Genomic DNA, 19,846 nt, shown 5'->3' with positions numbered 1-19,846 from the left:
CCCCCCGCTGCCTCCCGCCGAGCCGGGCGGGTCTCAGGCGGTCGCAGCACGGCGTGTTGCTCACCCGTATTGGGGGGGTGCTTATGTGTATGTGTGTATATAGAGATATAAAAAGACATGCTAAGATATGCTAATTTATATGCAGTGCTCTACTAATTTATATATTCATACTTTATATTGCTGTGCATTTTTTTATGTTGTGCTATGTTACGTTGTGTTACGCCCCATGCTGCCGTAACACGGGGAGCTCGTCATTAAACCGACACGCGCGTTCCTATAGCTTCTCCCAATGAATACTGCAAGCCACACGTGGGTCCCCGGAGAGGTTGTCTTTGCGCTGCCCTGGTTTTTTTCTTTTTTTCTTCCCTTTTTGCCTGCGTATCTCCACGTTGTGCAAAGCTAGCGCCTAGGTGAGTCTCCCCAGGGGTGGGCAAGCGCGGTGCTGGCCGCCCCCCTGGCCGTGGTCCGTCCGAGCCTGCCGTGGCTGTGTGCACCCCTGGGCGGCCAAGGAATAAGCTGCGCTGTAAACTTGACTGCCACTGCGCCCTGGCGTCATCAATAGCAAATTAATAGTTAGCAACACACACATATGGATATATTTAAATAGTTAAATCAATGCATTCTGAGTTTTACATTTCATTAAAACAGTCTTACCACTTCAGGCCTCCGTGGGCCTCCCTTTCGTCCATATACCTTATTTCAAGGAAGACTGAAAGGCTGCTTCGATTCCCTGCAGTCTCAGCTTGATGCTATTGCCTCGTATTACACGAAGCTCTTATTTCAAGGTTGTTCTTGCAATTGCAAGGACTAGAAATGATATATATTTCAATTTTGTGAGGAGAGGCTCAGGAGTAACAGTCCAACCGCCAAGAATGGATCACTCAACAAAATTGCAGAATCCGTGGGGCTTCTGATAACAGGTTCCTGTCAACCATGTACTTTTAATGCTTGCTGGATAAATTTCATTTAATAACAGTTACTTCCTATAAAAAGACACCCTCTGCAGGGAAGAAGACATTTGCAGGGAGTAGATTCTGCAATTTGTTGTAGCAAAATTGAGAGGATTCGGGTCCCTGTGCTAAATTCAAGGTAATGCGTTTTTCTTGTAAGCCTCCTGGCCATGTCCAAGAGAAATGTAAACAGCGATGAATTTTAAATATGGGCGGTGAGAAGTAAAATAGTGTAACTTGCCCGAGTGGTAATGCTGGGGATGCACACGCTCGTCACAGACGCACATCGAGGCAGCGAGCAGCTTATGCTCAGGGTACGCAGGGATGAAAGGTGAGAAGATACGTACATGAAGGCAGGCAGACTGGCAGGCCCCCGCGCAGAGGTCTTTCCTCTCTTTCCCCTTGAGATTTGAAATACTCGAATGGGACAGGAGGAGGCCTTATTCCTGGCTTCCTGTAAGCCTAAGCCACTGAAACAATATATCTCTATCTCTATCTCACTAGCAGGGCAGCTTCATGCCTCTCCGGGTGCATCCTGGTCTGTGCAACATGGAGGGAAAAGCAACAACAAGTGGGTGAGAGAAAATAACTCTCATCCTTTACATTTACAATTACATGTGTAGCGCTTCATCTGAAATGGTGCTTTAGTTTTCCCAACACAAGCATAGACAAATTTAGATTCATCATAAAACATGTACAAGTGACAAATGTGGTTCTGATCCCTTCTGAGCAGCAGTTTTTCTATTTTTAGTTTTTCTCTTTTATACGAATAAATATTTTAAGGCCAGAAGGAACCATCGGGTTCCTTTGCTACACGGGTCATAGGATTATACAGCAAGACTTCCTCAGTCTTACCCCTTGTGACAACAAGTAGATGAACACATCTTTTAAAAATCTGCTTCTGGTATATGCTTTTAGTCTGCTTTCCCTAAGGAAATGCTTATGCAATCACAAGCTGTGCACAGAAATGTTTCTCTGGCCTCTTCCAATCACTTCTGGACTGTTGGCTGATTTCAACCAGAAGTGACAGAAATCTAGAGGTTTCAAAGCTACTATTTTTCTAATGGTTTTACGCAAATAAGCAGAGGATGCCTATGTGATGCCCTTCCCTAGGAAGAGGATGCGGGGCGGATGCAGAAATCCCCCGGGAGAGACCTACTGGACGCCCCTGTCCGGGGGGCTCAGCTGGAGGCTGCAGCCTTGCGTGCCCAAAGGTGGCCATCTCGTGGACCACTTCGGCCTCTCCTGCCTTTGATGCTTTCTGAACGAGTCTCGTTTTGCCGTGAGCTGTCCCTGGTGAGGCAAGATTGGCATTTTTTCTCAACGGAAAATCTTACATATGAAATGCAATGAAGCATGTGAGAATTTTTGCTTTTTGATCTCAAAATGACCCTTTTCTGAGAAAAAAACAGCCTTTCATAACACTTTCTGAGTCACGGAAACTTTTGAAATTCTCCACCAAAAAATACCATTTTTTTTCCCAGCACTAGGAGTTTCAGCAACAATTTTGATCATTTTTCATTCAAAACCGTGTATATTTTGAACATGGAGAAAACAGTTCTCTCCTAAAACTTGTGTCCTTTTTCATGCCGTTCAAATCTAGTCTCAAGCGTTACAGACAAAGTCAGACAACTGAGAAGTTAGGAGAATGAGTCCCTGGTCTTATATCTGGGTTCGTGTGCCTGAAGGCCTCTGTAGGAAGCAGCTAGCAAGATTACAGATAAACTTTTGGCAGGAGAATCAAATTAAAACACTTACAATTGCATTTCTAAGTATTTAATCAGTCCGAGGAGAGGTTTTTTCGTGCATGGTATAGGTTGGCCTTGCCTATTCTAAACATAACAACATGCTCATTCAAATGCTATGGAAGCAAAACCTAGATTTACGGTGTTTAGATTCATTTCTAATTGAATGAGTCCACCCGTTTGCACTTCTGCGGCCCATTTCTTGCCACGCGCAGCCCAGGGCGGTTTCGCCTCCGGACCCTTCCTAAGGCTGCGAGATGGAAGAGTTGACCTGGAACAGCTGACCCCGACCGGGTGGGCCCGTGTTTTTGGTTGGTGAATGTCACAGTAAGCTTGAGCTTTAAACCCTCTGAAAAATATAAGCCTCTCCTCCCTGTAGCCCTGTAGCCGGTTGCTACAACAGGAAAGGTCTCCTCACCCTCGTCCTCTTTGTGGTCCCTCTTTTGCAGGGAAGGAACAAGCATGGCAACATCATGACACATTGTAAAATTGCTTGCGTTCGTTTGCATCAACGTGAGAGCTCTGCAGACCTCCAGACCTTGCATATTGCATTAAGAAGCTAGCATCTCATAGCAAATACGTATCATTGCAATGAAATAATAATTGCAGAGGGCATCCTACAAAGGCTGCTCGGAGGGAAGGAGGGAAAGGCCGTGGGGAGGCCTGCACTAGCGGTTTGTTTGTGTTGGCCATTTGCGTTGGCCACACTAATTATTCCTCTGAGTTCTTTTTTTCCTTCAGTATTAATTAAAGCTCACGCTGTGACAGTCTTAGTCGGGGGGGGGGGGGGGGCGTGTTGAACCACTGGCACGCATTTGAGCAGATTTCGCTTATCCCGCTACGTTTTATTTTTGCCCGAGCCCTACAAATATAACGAGGATACGAGAGCGCTCGGGAATATATTGCGTGCAGGGACAAAAACCTGATGGAAACAGATCCCAGCTTTCTTTGTAATAAATACCGCGGCTGATCTCCTCCGCTGACAGTGTGCAAAGCGCTGCGCGTTATCCAGAGCTTTCCGCCGCCTCCCACCTCGGCGGCGCGCCGGGCTGCTTGCTGCCCGCGGGTTTTGTGCTTCCCACCCCAGCGGAGACAAAGGCTCCGAACCGCGTGGGCCTTCTCGCGCCTCGGCGGCAGCCTCGTCTCAGCTGCTCTGGAGAGCGCCGGAGACCTCCGGCACCGCTTAACTCCAGAAAGCAGGGTCGCATCTCACCCAACCCCCTGCTTTCCAGGGAAGTTAATCATCACCTGGAAAGATGAAGCAGGGAAAACATAAAATCCAGTAATGCCGTCAAAGCCCTGAGGCCTGATTTTAATCTCTTTTTTGTGAACGTACAGCGAGAAAAAATCAGTGTTGAATTTCTGCTCATCTCTGTGCAAATAAATTCAGAATCTGGCTCCTTTCCCATTACCCAGTGTTTTCACTCGTCTCACTGTAAAGCTCTTTTGAATAATAGCACTTCTCTAGTGATGCAGAGCAAACGGTTACTGGAGATTTTGTCAAGACAGTTTCCCTTGTTACTGAAGCCCCTTGGTTTGCTGCGTCAAGAGGATTTTGCTAGTGTGACGTTTTTGTGATCTGTTGTCTCAGGGTGCGTTAGTATCTCCCACCGCAGAAACATTTGTTCCTTGCAGATCAGTGGTTCGCGCTGCCCTCCTCCTCTGGCTGAGACGCTTCCGTTTCACCAAAGATCAAGCAGGTTGTCTCTTCAGACTGCCACCTGCTTTGGAAATTTTGTCTGTAAACACGATGACTAGCAAATGTGGAGTGGCAGATGAAAGGGCTGTATCCCTCTGTCTTTAGGCAGCGCTGCTACTTAGTGTGCATTTTACAATTTATGTCTGATTTTTTATTGTATTTAATATTCATTATTATTTACGCTGTGGTATACATTTGCTTTCTTCTCATCCTTTTCCTTCCTGTAGGCTAGGAGCACCCTGTTTTCTTCTTCCTTTTGTTCTCTGTCAGCACAGGACAGTTATCAGATAAAGCCAATTCTGGATGGTGTTTTCCAGTCCTGAAATAATCCTCTGGCTTTACATTCAGACCACACAGGGCCTTTCGCATGAGGTAGTCGGGTACTTTTTCACACTGCCGTGGCTGTAACCATTTCTGTGCCCTGAACTTTCAGCTTGCAGGAGACGTCCCGTAGCCGCAGCCGCAGAGCAGGAACGTGCCTCCTTGCCACACGGTTTCCTGGAGGCAGCAGCACCGTCACCCATCCACAGCCCAGAGGCAGCGACGGCCCCTGGGGTGCTGGGACGGAGGAAGGCAGTGGCATTTTGCGTGTGAAGTGCTGGCACTATTTGCATGTGAAGCGCTGGCGTGACAGCAGAAGCATGTGCCAAAACATGCCCAGGGCATAGCGTTCCTCGTAGTTCTACACGGACCGTGCAAAACCCGGTACAAATTCCCGCTGAGCGATCCTGGGCAGAAGTGTTTTACTCATTACCAGTAAGTTTAATTCAGCTCTTCAGTTAAGCTGATGGCCCACATGGATGTTTTTGTTGTGGAATAAAGGTAGTGCTTTCTGCACTGGTTTTAAAATCCTTTCAGCACAACGTAAGCGAAACCTGAAAAATCCCTGCGTGTCAGGTGAAGGAGGTCTACACTCTGCATGGCACTGGCACAACAGCCGTTTGAGTGCAGGCTGTAGCTGACTGTTGCTCTACCTGTCTGTGTAAGCAGATCTTTGAACCAGTGGCAAGACCTGGTCCAACTCTGTTATGCGGTGCTTGACTGTGTTTAGTGGATGGTCAATGTTTTACCAAGTCAAGTCATACAATTGCAAACTGGGAGAGGAGAAGAGCAGGCTGAAGGAAAGCCTGGTGTTTCAGAAGAAGAAGGAACAAGAATATTAATGTTCCTCTGGCTTATCTAAGCAAATCTCAAGGAGAAACAAGACGGAATTAGTCCTTTCAAACTGCTTTTCTTTCCATCTTGCAATCCTGTGTTGTCTCTCAATGACCATATTCTTTGCACTTGCTCCCAGTGACGGAGTCCTCTGCCTACTGTCTCTCTGCTCTCGTTCACCTCTTGCTTCCACAGCACCTGCCATTGCATCAGAGATGCAACCCTCTGAGCAGGACAGGACAAAAAAGCTGCTCGCAGGAAGGGTGCTGACACTTCCAGACAAACCTTCTAGGATACATCAGGGATGCATCACAATGTATCCCATTCCTGATACCTCAAGGTCCCTTGGGTAAAAGAGGCAGAGAAGCTATCCACGGGCTGTCCCCGCAGATCCTACTCTGCCTCAAAACTGATGATGGTTCTCACATCAAGTGTCCCTTTCTTAGACTTCTGCCTGCACTGGTGTGTGACAAACAGATGAATTTCCCTCCATGAGTGCAGTTACGATGCCCAGGAGGGTTAGGCTGGCACATAGGAAAGCCAGCCCTGGTGACTTTTACACCGTGGCAGTTGCTATACAACAGCTTCATCTTTGTTCTCATCGTTTCTTTGGAGAACAACAGTGGTGCGCCACCACCAGGAAGACACTGCTATGGAAAGCTGGATTTGGGTTCATGCAGCCCCAGACTTTGCGGCTTTCCTATGAAAGCGCAGCTCTTCCTATCACATCGTGTGCTGGTGCTGCTGTGTGCACGGCTTTCAGTGCATGGCTTCAGCTAGTGACTTCTGAACGTGTTGGCCAGTTCCTACTAAATCCGCAGAGAGGTAGAGATACCATATGTTCCCTGATACCATATGTTCTCAGGAGTTTTGGGAAAAGAGGCCGCTGGGAAAAATAGGCCTCAAAAACAGGGAGAGCAGCAGTTTAAAGATAGTCCGTCTCAGACAGCGGAGAGCCTGCCCAGGACAGAGACCATGGCCCAGTTGCAGAAAAACTTCTAACATGAGTTTAAGTTATTCAGGTTCAAGGGAATAACTCCTCAGTCTCTGATCTCTAATGAGGGGAGCGCTCACACTGCAGCCACCGTACCATTTGGTCCAAAAAATCACTCAGCTGCAAAATACAAATTCAGTGGAAAACAGGCTGTCTTAGGTTCAGTGCTTTGTGTGGACTTGTTTTTAGCTTTGTCTATCAGACAGAGCCCTTCTGCACCAAAAATGCCGTTACACAGAGAAGGCAGTGATGTGAGGAGCACCGCTGGCAGCAAGCCTGCCTCGGAGCACCTGTGGTATGCACAGCACCCGCGGAGACACAGTTACCCAGGTCAAATCCTGCCGAGGCAGAGAACGTCACAGAAACAGGCAGAAGGGGAATCAGCGCTGTCTTCCAAGACACATGTGGCCCTAAGCATCTCTGGAGATGCGCGTTTGGTCACTGATTGGAAATAAGCTTGTTTTATCTCTGCTGCCCTTCTAGCAGGCCCTGATGGTTATTTTTTAAGTAGACAGGAAAAAAAAAGACATGTTTTCAGAAAGATAAGACAGGTCCTCATTCCTTCTTTGCCACTGGCAGGATCACAGAGATGAGGGTAGGGAGGACGGTGCAGGGGACGTGCTGCAAGGATAGACTGTGTCCACACTCAGAGCTGGTGTAAAGTAGGTGTCTGAATTGATGCTGCCAGCATGACGAGGGGCTCTGAGAAAGGGTCAGGGACATTAATGGTTGCAGCCAGCAGTTGTCACTGATCTAGATAGTCAGGACTGCGTTAAACAAAGTGCTCCCCTGTCACTGCCACTCTACCGAGCATTCAAAAAAAGAAAAGAATTGGAGTTTGCAACTAGTGATGGGGGGATCTGACCACCAGGTGCCAGTCGCACTCCACAGGGAATACAGAGCAGCTCTCGAGCCAGCAGGGTTTGCAGGAAAAGCCAATGCAGCCGGACATCATTTATTTTGTCCCTGTCTGGATTTTCCTGTGTGCTACAGCTGGGAGCAGCCACCTCTCTGCACCCTCCAGTGAGGCATCTCCCCAGCGCTGTAATGCTACCGCTCACCTGGTGGAAGTTTCTGTCTGCGGGCAGCATTTTCCCGTGAGGAAGGAGGGATGCAGATGGAAACCTGCTGGTTGGAAAGGCTGTGGCCTCCGCTACCATCGGCTTGTTCTGCTGCACATGGGAGAGCTGGTCCCTCCTCTGGCCCACGTTCCCTCTTGGAGCCCCGAGCAGCCTCGGGTAACATTCAGCACCAAACAGAGGTTTTGTGGTTGCTTTGAATGCAATAGTTACCCTTCAGTTTTGGCCACAGAATTCAAGCCTAAGATTTCTGTACCGTAGCTTGCCTGGATTTGCTAATCTTCTGGGCGCAGCTTTCTGTGTATGAAGGGGACTGTCCTAGGAAACAGGGTCCTGGCATCTCCTGACCTTCATGTTCATTTGTGAATGAAATCAATCCCTCCTGGAGCCACAACCACTGTCAGGCTCTCTGGGGCCCTGCATACCCTTCAGTTTTCACAGAGGAAAGCAGGATTTCCTAGAGGCTTCCCCGGGAGGCTAAGGCAAGCGTTGCCAGTGGCCCCAGAGGAAGGCTAGAAAGAGGAACAGTAACTGATCTCCTTTTTCAAGAGAAAGGGATGTGAAGGCACAGTTCACACCCCTACTCTTCTTTTTCTAATCTCGGTGGCCTGGGCTGGTGTTTGAGAGCAGAATAAAGGACTTCTAGGCCTCCTAGTTTCAGATGGGTTTGAGGTACCGCAGGCAATTTTCATGTGGCCCTAAATCACATCTGTAAACTCCTTTTCTCTTCTGATTCTGCTTGCCTTTGCTCTCCCTTTCCTTACCTCTCCCATCTCCCTTCTCTTCTGCCCTTATTTCATGAAACTTGATTTTTTAAGTAGCCTGCAATATCTTACTTGAATTCTCTAACCAGATCTCTTTCCATTTGAGTTCTCCGAAGGCTAAACATTACCAGCGTCTACTTTAGCTGAAGACCCTTTTTGTCTACTGGTTTATCCTTCATGCTGTTTACTTTTCTTTTTTTTTCCCTAGATCATGAATAAAGATGTGAAATACAAGGTCATTTGGGGCTGCTGAACTCCAAACCCTAGAGCTAGTGATATTTCAAGAACAATTCTATTATGTGATTATGTTTCACTTACTGGTTGTCTCAGGGGAATCATTTATAACAGAACAGCAGGCCTCAGCTTCCTGTAACCCTCTTAAATCAATCCCATCATATCACAAAAGCCTTATTTTTATATCATCCATTGTAATTGTTTAATTGTTTGCTTACAGAAGCCTTCCTTGTGCACTTAGTAGCAAGCAGGTTTTTCAGCAGATTACTCTTTTAAAGCACAAGAGCCAAAACCAAAACAAAATAGAAGCCAAATTTCCTTGAAAAATAATGAACTAAGAAGTGGTTTGAAAAATGTCAGCCTTGCATTGATGTTGTCCAGCTCATTGGGATTCCCCAAGCAGCGAGTGATGTACCTCGAACAGGGGTGCAGTCTTTGATGGGGTGGGAAGGCAACATCAGTACCTGGCTCAGGAATGCCAGAGCAGTTACCCCTGCTGCGACTTTTGCACGTGTATTTTCATGTCTCTGTCCCGATGCGCTCCCTGGAGAAAAGTTATTTTGTCCCTGGAGAATTTCCTCCCTGGAGAAAAGTGAAGAAAGTTGATTTGCAAAATCAAATTTAATCTGCTGTCAATGTTTTACATGCACGTCCTGCTAATGCATGCTCCTGTTAGGACAGGGTCATGTTTGCTAAGTTCAAAGTCCTATTTCCTGGGAAAAAAAGAAGTATAGTTCCAGGAGACCCAAGGCACTGGCTTGGAGTCATGCTCCACAATCAATGTGAAGGATTCCTATCAATCTTGGGGAGTCCAGAGGCAAATGTACTGCAGCCTTACAAAGAATGTCAGGCTGCAACTGTTTGCATAAAGATGAAAAGTTCCTTTTTATTTTTCAGAGAATGCTTTCTTTTTTGTATCAAGACTGTCAAAATCGTTCCACAGGCCAGCCAACTGGCATTTTTCAATATGGGAAACAAGAATCTATAGATGTGAGTGCAGCTGCAGATAGACCTAACTGTTCTGCAGAGCAAATTCTTCCTGCAATGATAAGCACAACTAGGAGTTTAAAATGCAGAAGTATTGCTAGAATAATCAGGGTTGATCATAATTTGGATCTAATTTTCCCCTTATTTCCTTCCCGTGTCTATAGAAATGTGCTAGTGCAAATAAGAGAGGAAAATATGGCTGGTGGTTTTCCATACCTCTAATCTAATCTACCTCCTCCGAAAGGCAGATTTTCTGCCCATTTCTGAATTGGGAATATGGTGTTTCTCAATAGCGTCATCTCTGGATCTCCTGCTCTGTAGACTTCTGACCTCATCTTCCACTCGTGGGCCATACGCTAACAAGTTCGCTGAATTAAGCTTGATATGTACCATCAGTTTGTTGTTTTTTCATGTGATCTGGCTCCTCAATGTGATTAAAGAAAGGCAGTAATCAAAAGCACTGCTCGTTCAGTCTTGCTAATGCACGTGACTGTCTCAAAGCTGGGAAAAATGCAATATACAATTGTATATACTGGAAACACACAGCTGGGGATATTTTTTCTAGCTCTGTTGTGTTAAGCTAACACAGGCTGATCGAAAGTGTCTTTTTTTGCACAGACAAAAATCCAGCTGGAATCAGACCATGGGGAAAAATAAATAGTGACAGCAGATCACACGTTCCGTGATTTGGCACATTGGTCATACGGTGCAATGCATGCACAATGCAATCTGCTCCTGGTGAGCCTGACACCTCTGACTCACCCTGGGTCCATATTAGAGAATCACCTTGAGCATATAAAATGTACCTGTCCAAGGTACAGTCAGAACTGTGCTTCCAATTTCCAAAATGGCTCTGATTTTAGGCTGAATACTTGCATTAGCTCATAGGCGACTCTGAATGTCTTTGAGGATCTTGTTTAACTTGTTTCATTCCTTTCCTCCCTCCCCTATGGCTTAAGCAGCAAGAACATCCGATATCACTTAAGTCTAGCTAGAAAGAAATGGAGATGATGACAGTTTCCAGTTGTGCAAAAGATCAGCTCTGCAAAGTAGTTTGCCCTACGATTTCTCAGTATGGTGTTGCCTAATACCAGTGCTGGGTGGCTTTTTCTAACTGATGTTTATGTCTTAGATAGACGGATTATTTTCTGTCTGCTGTAGTATCTCTTGTTGTTTTTTAAAAATAACCTGGTAAACTGTTTTTTTTTTTTTTAATGACTGTGAAGCACAACTAGAAGCTGACTCTTGCTTTTTACATACCCCCCAATACAGCCTTGTTCCACAAGTGGTGCCGGTTCCACAAGCACCCCACAGACTGAGCAGCTCTCAGCACTGTGAAATGAGATCCAAGTTTTAAAATCCCACAGTTATGACGGGGAGAGGGGGCTGCGAAAGGATGTGACATCCACGGAGGGAGAAGGTACTCAATGCCTTTCCAGTGGTATGAAGCACCACGCTGGATTGGACATGAGCAGCTGATGTAGAAGAGGCTTTTATGAAAATGCCAGTGATCCGTAAGTCAGAGTGAGTTTAAACAGCTGCGACTGAAACACGAGTTAATTCAGACCAGCACCCAGTTCAATGTGTCTGTATGGATGACTTTTGATTTCTTCGGTCTTATGCTTCTTAGCTGTAGCTTTGCCAAAAGAGTAAGATTCACATTCTTTAAGGTGGGAGGAATGTCTCTTTCCCACTCCCACTCATGTCAAAAAACCACAGAAAAGATGTTTGCTACAAAAATCAAACACAAGCTGAACAAAGAAAAGGTCAGTCCCAGGTGGTGATAAGAGAAACTGGTTCATAACTGTAACTCCAGCAAGGATCGACAGACACTTTCTGCAAAAAATACAAAAAACTGATGAATTTAAGTGACCAGCTGAGCAGCCAACGGTGCCTTGGTCCACCTTTCCTGAAGCAGAGCATTTCCTCACTGAATGAACTGCAGTCATTATCCTCTGCTCTCATGAGGGCTAAACCCTCAGCTAATTTTCCCTGAGCTAATTTGAATTAGCTGTCCCAACTAATTAAGGCTTCTTAATTCACTGAAAAATACAGAGTCTTTATTAGGAACTCCTTGGCTGGAATACAGGCTAAGATAACAAGAGCTGAGCAGAAGAGAGATGTTTTCTCTGATGCTTTAAATAGCTTGCTAATATGAAAATGTGGTTATAACCAGTCTCATGAGGATGAAGTTATTATCCCACAGCTAGAGGCCAAGTCCAGATTGTTGCTCCATTTCCACCCAAACTCCCACAGAGTGAAAGTGGTGTTGCCTGAGGGAACGCTATGGTTGCTTGGGATGGCTCGCGGAGGGAGCGCAAGCGTGAGGAAGCAGGGGACAGCATGAATGCAGAATTAATCACTTCCTGAAGACATGAGCTAGCAAGGGGCCAGGTGGCTGCAGCCGCAAGCCGACTTTATGCCAGGACTTTTTTACTTGTCTCCGCGGGGAAAGAATCTCTTTGTCCCGCAGTTTCCAGATTCACCACTGGAAGAGGAGAATTTCCTTTTGGACACCGAAATTCCTTCTCATCAGGTCTCCTGGGGTTTTCCTGGTCCTGACTGTCTGGCGCCTGCCCCTTGCGTTGGTGCCCGGGGCCACCCTGCTCCCCACAGAAGTGCCCTGAGGTCTGAGCAGCGATACAAACGTCGGCGCGCCCGTGGGCTCTCCCTGACCACCAACAGCAATAAGGAGAAGTGTTTTATAAGCACTCACCAGTTAGAAGACTATGAGGAGGTGCAGTTCTTAGAGGGCACATTTAAACAAGTAGAACAATTAGTATCCAGTGTAGTTAGCTCAGAGTTTAGTCCCGCTTGCAATTGAAGATAAAGACCAGAGATTGTTTATTTCTAATTTAAGCAGTACAGAATTCCTCAGCGCCTGTCCTGGAACACCAAATAGATGAATCTGTTTACCTTTTGTCTCTCAAACAAGTGACCTTACCATCTTCTTCACTTCCTGTTCCACCAGTGAATGTAATAACCCTATGGATCATTTAAAACAATCCCTATTAGACCAGGATCATCCTGAAGGCCTCAAATCCTAGTCTGTGCAATACTTCCTTCAGCACTCATCTTTTCTATTGCCACAGATAAAGCGCTCTTGACTGATCAGGATAGGATAATCCTGTTTTTATCTCTGCACTGTTTGTAGCGTAGTGCCCTGATCCACTCTGTTTTAGAGAGTTAGGGAGAGGGATGAGACGTTCCCCCTATGAATGCTTTGCTGCACAAACACCATCTAGATTAATAATTTTTGGTCCATGAGGTCAACAAAGCAGATAATTTCTTCCTTTCCTCTTCAACTGAGAGCTGGTTTATGCCTTTATTTTTCTTTCTTTTCTGGCCTCTTCTAGGACTGGAAAACTATCTGAAAACCAATTGGGGCCCCACTGCTCCTCAGGTGCATTAGAAAAGGAGAGTGAGGAATTTTCTGAATGGCTGGACGCATTGTGTTTTGCAATATTAGGGACAAGATCCTGGAAGATAAGTGTGCAACTGCACTAAAGGTTTTCTAGGGCTAGCTACTCTATCTTTTGTTTATGGGGGGGCCACTACATACCCAGCGATAGCTAGATAAGAGGAGTGCTTTGAATGAGGGCTAGAGACATTAGAGTCTAGACTAGAATGCAAATGCATTGAGTGTAAAGGAGGCAGTTAGGGCTGGCCTGAATTAAAAAGAACATGTACCGATGAGAGGCATTAATGTAAAGGCTAGTCAGCTATATGTAGCAGCAAAGAGTGGATGTTAGGAAAGTGTTAAGAAAAATTTGTACAATTGAAAATGAAATTAAGCTGAGGATGATCTAATCGAAGAGGGCTGGGTGTGAGGTGCTGCTTGTTGATATCCACTGTTGGGTATTGGCGATGCTTCAGGGTGTCTTGCCTTACTGGTATATAGGTTTCACTTCCGGGACTGAGTAAGAGAACCTTATCCAAGACTGTGCTCCATGCACATGGGTCTCCTAGCTATCTGATTTCTTCCTCTGGCAGAAGCTTTCTTTCTTTCTGAAGTGGTGAGGTAGCCATTCATATTACAGTACAGATGGCTGTACAGCCACACTCTACCTAAAGCCAGTTCTGCCTCTTGGTATTTGTCCTTTCCAAGGCAGCAGATATGAAGGAGGAAGAAGCCCCTCCAATAATACGAGCATTGCACAGACTATGCATGTCACTCACAATCACTTTATAATTTAAGGATGAGAGTTTCTCTTGCCTTGGGAGGGCTCCCTTCCGGGGAGGTGAAAAAAGGCACAGTCAAACAGGCATCTGCAGTCTGGATGAATGCGGGAGGATGGAGGTCTTCACAGATTACGATAATAAAAACTGGAGTTTTAGACATAGGGCTAGCCAATTGTCCCCCAGTCCTTGGAAAAAGTAATTTTCCCTTCTCTGGATGAATTGCTAGAAGCTCCTTTTTCAGTGCTAGATTACTTAAAACCTGTTCAGTTCTGCAGAACATTCCCTGGGATTAATATTTTAAGCACTCCTGTGGTGAGCATAACAAAATTTGAGAGAGGTCATTTCTGCCTTGTTTGATATTGATTTCTGTCTGATGAGGAAGCATTTTAACTGGGTTACAAAGTGTTCTTCTCTAAGATGCTTAAAATAAGACTGAGGAACCATTATGGTATAAACTAATCAGCTGGACATCAGATTCAGAGATGATCCTGAAATTGTTTAGACATTGATTCTTTGTTATCTTTTCCTGTGGAGCATATTGCTCAATTCTATTATAATTGAACTGCTGTCAGAAGAAGGAAATTTCAGAGAGCAGCAGCAATACAGAAAAATAAGGTACTTTTCTATAAAATATTCGGATCTTCTCAGAATTTTAACATTAAGGGAGTATCATCAGAGAAACTGTAGCTCTTGTACGTTTTTAATACTTCTCAATGGAACAATTTTATTACTCATGATTACTAAGCTAATAAGGCATGAGACATTGGATGTTGCAAATAAAGAATGAAACTCTTCTCTAAATTATAAAAAAAGATATCAAATTAAAAGACATCAGACCCTTGATCTACTACCTAAACGTCCCATTGACTTTTTCCATGCAGAAGAATTGCAAAACTGGGCCTTTCTTTACCCCCTTTGAGTTCATTCCTGTTTGTTTAGTACTCTTGAGAGCCTAGAATAAAAGGAATAATCCACAGCAAGTGTAGTGTAGGCCTTTGCCAAACTCCATGGAAATCAGCTGGAAAATATCTTCCCTGGGCTGTGGACTAAGTCTGATATTAATCAGAAGCTGCCAAACCTTAAGTAGTTGTCTCAGTACTAATGCAATCTTGCCTCCCACTCCCTCACAGCCCTGCTCTGATTTAAATATCCTTTCTCTTCCTGGAAGGGGTAGGTTTGTTTTATATTTTAAAGCATCATTGGCATGAGGTTAGCAGAGGCTCCGAAGAGCTTGTGGGAAAATGCTCTCGGGATGCTTTTTTATCTAAATATGGTCTGGTGCTAAGGGAAGGTCACAGCACTGATATGAGTGTGCAAATCCAGTGCTGTACAGATGAGACATTACAAAAATAAAAATAGGCAAAGAGGCCTCCGTCAGAGCTACAGAACCACCATTTTTTGCTGGAATTGAATACTGCTATTTTGCTCTTACAATTTGGTAGACAGTAAGGAGCTCTCCTGAGATACGAGGAACACGGTTCTAGATGAAGTACCTAACCGGTGCAAGGGAAAGGTACCCTTTTTTTCCAGAGGGGTAGAATTCCTCACAATCAACCTATGTCTTGTCTGGGGGCAGATCCTGTGCTGGTCTAAACTGGCTAAGAGCTCCATTGGTTAACATCAGTTGAGAATTTTGCCTGCAAACCTATTGCAGAATTTATTTCCAGGAGGGGCTGTGAGGAGCTCTGTAATAGCTAATGGAAGCAATTCTCTGTTCAGCCCTCTCATTGCAAGACTATTTCTTTCTGTTCTTTCTTTCTCTCTTCCAGCTGTAATTTCCAACTTTTCCTCTTTGCTCTCTGTGGCTTCCTTTGCCCTGCTTTTCCTGCAGATTAAGAACAAATAAAGGGTCTTTAAATAGCATCAGGTCTTCTGTAGTGGTAATTGACTTGTGCAAAGTAGGGCCTACTTCCTTTTTCCAGCCTTTGCATATATTGTTCCTGATCTGTTTGGTGCCTGCTGGCATATGTGAGGGGCAATGCTCCCTCAATTTGTCTTCCTGACAGCAGCAAGAATGCAAATTAAGTCTCATGAGTAAGCAGGCACAATGGAGAAAGGACCCCACAAAGAAGTGCCAGATGCACGCGTGCAGAGACATAGAGATATGGTTACTGGGGTCTAAAGAGCACATGGAAGGAGAGTAAAAGTGGGAAAAAAGCATGGGCTGCTTCTCCTTTCCTGAGTTCGGGAAGTAAATGGGAAATTTACAGAGAAGTGCACTAAGTGGGCCGTCATACCCTCCCTTAAAATTCTGCCCCCAAAGGTAATGATTCCCTGTATTTCTCAGAATTTGTGCATCTGAGAGCACGTTTCACCAGAGGAATTAGAAACCACTAATGGTTCAGTGTAAGACATGCAGCAAATCCTTCATGTTGGGAGCATATCAAAGAAACGTGTTATTCAAATTGGACCCAACACCTTGGTCTAAATAACATTCCAAAACCAATAAGGAAATTACTTGCAAAGAAGCAAAACCTTTGTGCTTCTTAGGCTGGCTCACCTTGTGCTCTGTATTTGCTCTTCCCAGCTCTTGCTCCAAATGTTAACCTTCTTTCTCCCCCCATTTCAATCCCCAGTCCGATAAGTCACAACGTAGGCAGCATTGTGGACGGCTTGGCTGTATTTTGCAGCACAGTAAGAGCTGAAATTACAACTTTAAGTCTCTTCTGCTGCTTTCCAAGTTCTATGAAATGGTCATAGGATAGTCTCCGGGTGGGAACGGTGTTTACAGAGACAGAGCTTTGTCCAGGCTGCAAGTTATCTTCTGCTGAAGAACTAGACCTAAGAACGAATGCATGTGCAAAAAGCCTCTAAGTAAAGGTTTGCAAGGCAAGTATTTGTCAAGAGAGAAAATCCTGTTCATTTATTTAAAAATAGGTATTCTTTCCTCTTTGCTCACACCACATTAGCTTGCCTTTCAAGGTGGGACTAGCTGGCAAAACCCATCTAACCCAAGAGTCTAGACCACAAGCCCTGGGAAGGAAATGAGGTTTTGCCCTAGCTATTTCCTTACCACTGGGAACCAGAGAGAATGTACTGTGGTGTCCGCCTTGACTGTGCCTGCTCAGCCCGTGGTCAAGGGTACAAGTCCAAACCCAAAAAGGAATATAGGTGTCTGCCACCCATCCTACCTCCTAGTGAAATGTGCAGCCATCAGTTAGTCCATGTGGTGCACGGATTGTGCACAGAGGCAGAGAAGTGCCTTCAAAGAGGATTGATGATGGCCTCCTCAGAAATGCCTACCACAGGTGGCAGAGAAGAAAAATGCTGAGGAGCGAGTCTCAATTCCCATTTGTCTCTGGGACGGACGTGCCTTGCTTGGTGTTACAGAGAAGCATCCCATTCCACTCAGGACGTGTGGCTTGCAGAGCTTTCCTGAGGGTGGGTGCTGAAGTCCTTTTTCGGAACCAGCAGAGGAAAATCACCCTTTAAAGCTCAGCAGATGGCAGGTGTTTTATCCTTTTGCCAATATTCAGATGAATTAAAAGCATTCACCCAAGGCATGAGAGACCCAGATTCAGTTCCTTCTACTTTCTGTGGGGATTCAAATACGCACCCTCAATTTCACACGCAAATGTTGGGACCAACAGGCTATAAAGTACTGTGAGGGGAGGGCTAGGAGATATTTGCAGTTTCTTGTGGTGAACCGTTCCCATTTACTCATGTTCAATATTGTGTCTGCGGAGAGATTTAATGTCATTCAGCATTGAGCTAAGCTGAAGTGGAATATTTTATTTTGGTACGTACACTTCCAATTTTGATCAAAAATATCCATTCTACTGCTAGATTTTCATCTTCTATCAGCAGACTCATTTTTAAAAACACTTCTATGTGGGGAAGTTTTCAGAAGTCTCTGCAGAAAGCAGATCCTAATTTTCAAATTATGGAGAGACCCAGTGTGTTATTTATGTTTGTTATGGGTGATGTGAAGATGATAAGAATGCATGAGATTTTTCTTCTATGTCTCATTTCCAGCCTTAGGAAGGAATGTATCTTGACGCAACTGCAGCTATCAGTAAAGAAAAATAATTATACAAATTTGTTATAAGAACTAATCAATTCAAATCATTAACTGCAATTTATGAGAAAATTTTGCAAAGAATGAGTGTCTGAGAATTGTATCAAAGTTTAATTTTGTAAATTTTATGGCTGCATAATTCAATTAAAGTCAATGAGGTTGAGCAAATAGAGAATTTGACCTCAAGAGAATAAGTATATCTTTTCTCTTTTAGCAGAGTTTCAGTAGATCGGTTTGTTAGTGGGCTGTCAGTTCCTAGAATTTGCTCCAGAAAAGAATGAAGAAATAATTGCAAACAACTGTAGGAGAAGCTTTTTTAAAATATTCATTTCTTTGACACCTGGATTTTGTATATAATTATGAGGTAAATGTAGAGACTATCTATCTAAGCTCTGAATTAGGCAAAATTGCTGTTCTGTCTTATTGCAATTTGGGAAGTATATTGGGATGTCTCCAGGTAAAAGGGAGGAGATGGACCCCTGGAGGCGGAGGGAAAAGGGAGGAAATAACTGACTGCAATAAGTTGCCTGCATATACCACATCATTTTTCTCTTTGAAATATTAGATGCCTAATGAACACTGCTCCTCATGTTACCATGTTTCCATGCCCTTGGCAGCAGTACTGAGGTCATACTTTCACATAGAACTATTCTTCAGTGACCTCTCTGATGTGCTGAGCACAAATACACTTTTCTTTGCCCTGGGCATGGGGTATTTCTTCTATTCTCACTTAACTTATTTCTTCAATAAACGTATGTATCGTGTTAGCTATAAAGAACTCCCACTAGCCTCATTTCTCAAAGGTGTCTCCGTGTCTGTCTCAAATAGATCTCACCAAGAAGCCTGGCTATTCAGGACAGCAGTTTTCATCAAACTTATCTATCTTTTGCTTTGTAAATTAACCTGGTGAAACAGCTGAGGGTGAATCCACTTTTGTCACTGCTAATCCTGTTTCATTAATTTGTTAGGAATCAGTGCTGTCATCTGAAGTGCAATTTATCTGACCAAACCTGAGTCAACCAAAAATAAGCGCTTGTCTGAAGTCCTCTAGACTCCTCTATACCCAGAGACAGACATTTTCAAAGAGGAACACATCCCACATGTCTTAGATACTGATGTTAAGATGGGATAAATATCCTTTAGGAGATTACTGTCTCTCTCCTTTGCTTATAGGGGGAGCCTAGACAGGGTTAATTTAGCCTAGCTGTCAAACGTTCAGAAAGCTACAGTTCACTGCAATGAATTCCAGCTTCAGCTATGCCAGCACAGTCACAGATCTAAGCCCATTTTCAGGTTCAAACTCTGAAGCTGCCTGAATTGGGGAGCAGCTCAGTGTTTTAGTGCTCCTTTTCATGAAGGTCTGGATGCCAAAGACAGAGCTCAGGCACCACAGTCCCCTTCATCAGCACGTGCATCTCACCTCATTCCTCAGAGTCTGATTTAAGCACAAGCTCTAGTGAGAACCAGGAGCTCAGTCTTTTCAGGGGTCAGCCTACCTAAGTCTATTTTCAAGCCAGACCGTACAGACAGAGGTGATTCTTCCTCATCTCTTTTAAGGTGTCCTCTGAACCTGTGTCTTGACCTCCAGGTTTGTGGAGGCAAGAGTTCAAGAGGACTTCATGGCACAGTTAGCAGGAATATCATGACTGTTTAGATCCGTTAGATTTATGATGAACACAAAAGAGGAAGATACCTGTTTGCAGCTCATGATCTTCTCTAGCACGGATTAAAAAACAGGAAACAGAAATGGAGAAGATGTCCACCCCCTCATGCACTCGCATCCACCCGGAGGGATGGATGCCTCAGTTCAGCAAGCCTTTTAGGCATGTATTTCTGGGCCTTCTAGCCACCTCAGCAGATGTTCTCAAGTTCAGATGTGTGTGAAACTGCTCTGCTCATTCAGAGCTAAAAAGCTCAAATCTGCAGTATCTAGACTTGCTGGGACTGCAGGTCTGTTCTTAGCAGGATCAAATCAGCCCTTCATTCTTTAGGAGGTAGATCCATTGCTCCAACCTGCTTGACAAAGAAAGTGCCGTCAT

The 19,846-nt window shown here is 44.7% G+C and overlaps 1 protein-coding gene across 2 annotated transcripts in view; it reads left to right on the top strand.

Moving 5' to 3' along the window:
* ENTPD3 (ectonucleoside triphosphate diphosphohydrolase 3) overlaps window positions 1-19,846 on the top strand; it is an 83,099-nt gene that overhangs the window by 12,344 nt on the left and 50,909 nt on the right. The gene's annotated exons all lie outside the window — the stretch shown is intronic.

This window comes from Struthio camelus, chromosome 2, assembly GCF_040807025.1.
Source record: "Struthio camelus isolate bStrCam1 chromosome 2, bStrCam1.hap1, whole genome shotgun sequence".
Classification (NCBI taxonomy): Eukaryota; Metazoa; Chordata; class Aves; order Struthioniformes; family Struthionidae; genus Struthio; species Struthio camelus.
This window is presented reverse-complemented; position numbering and strand designations above follow the sequence as displayed.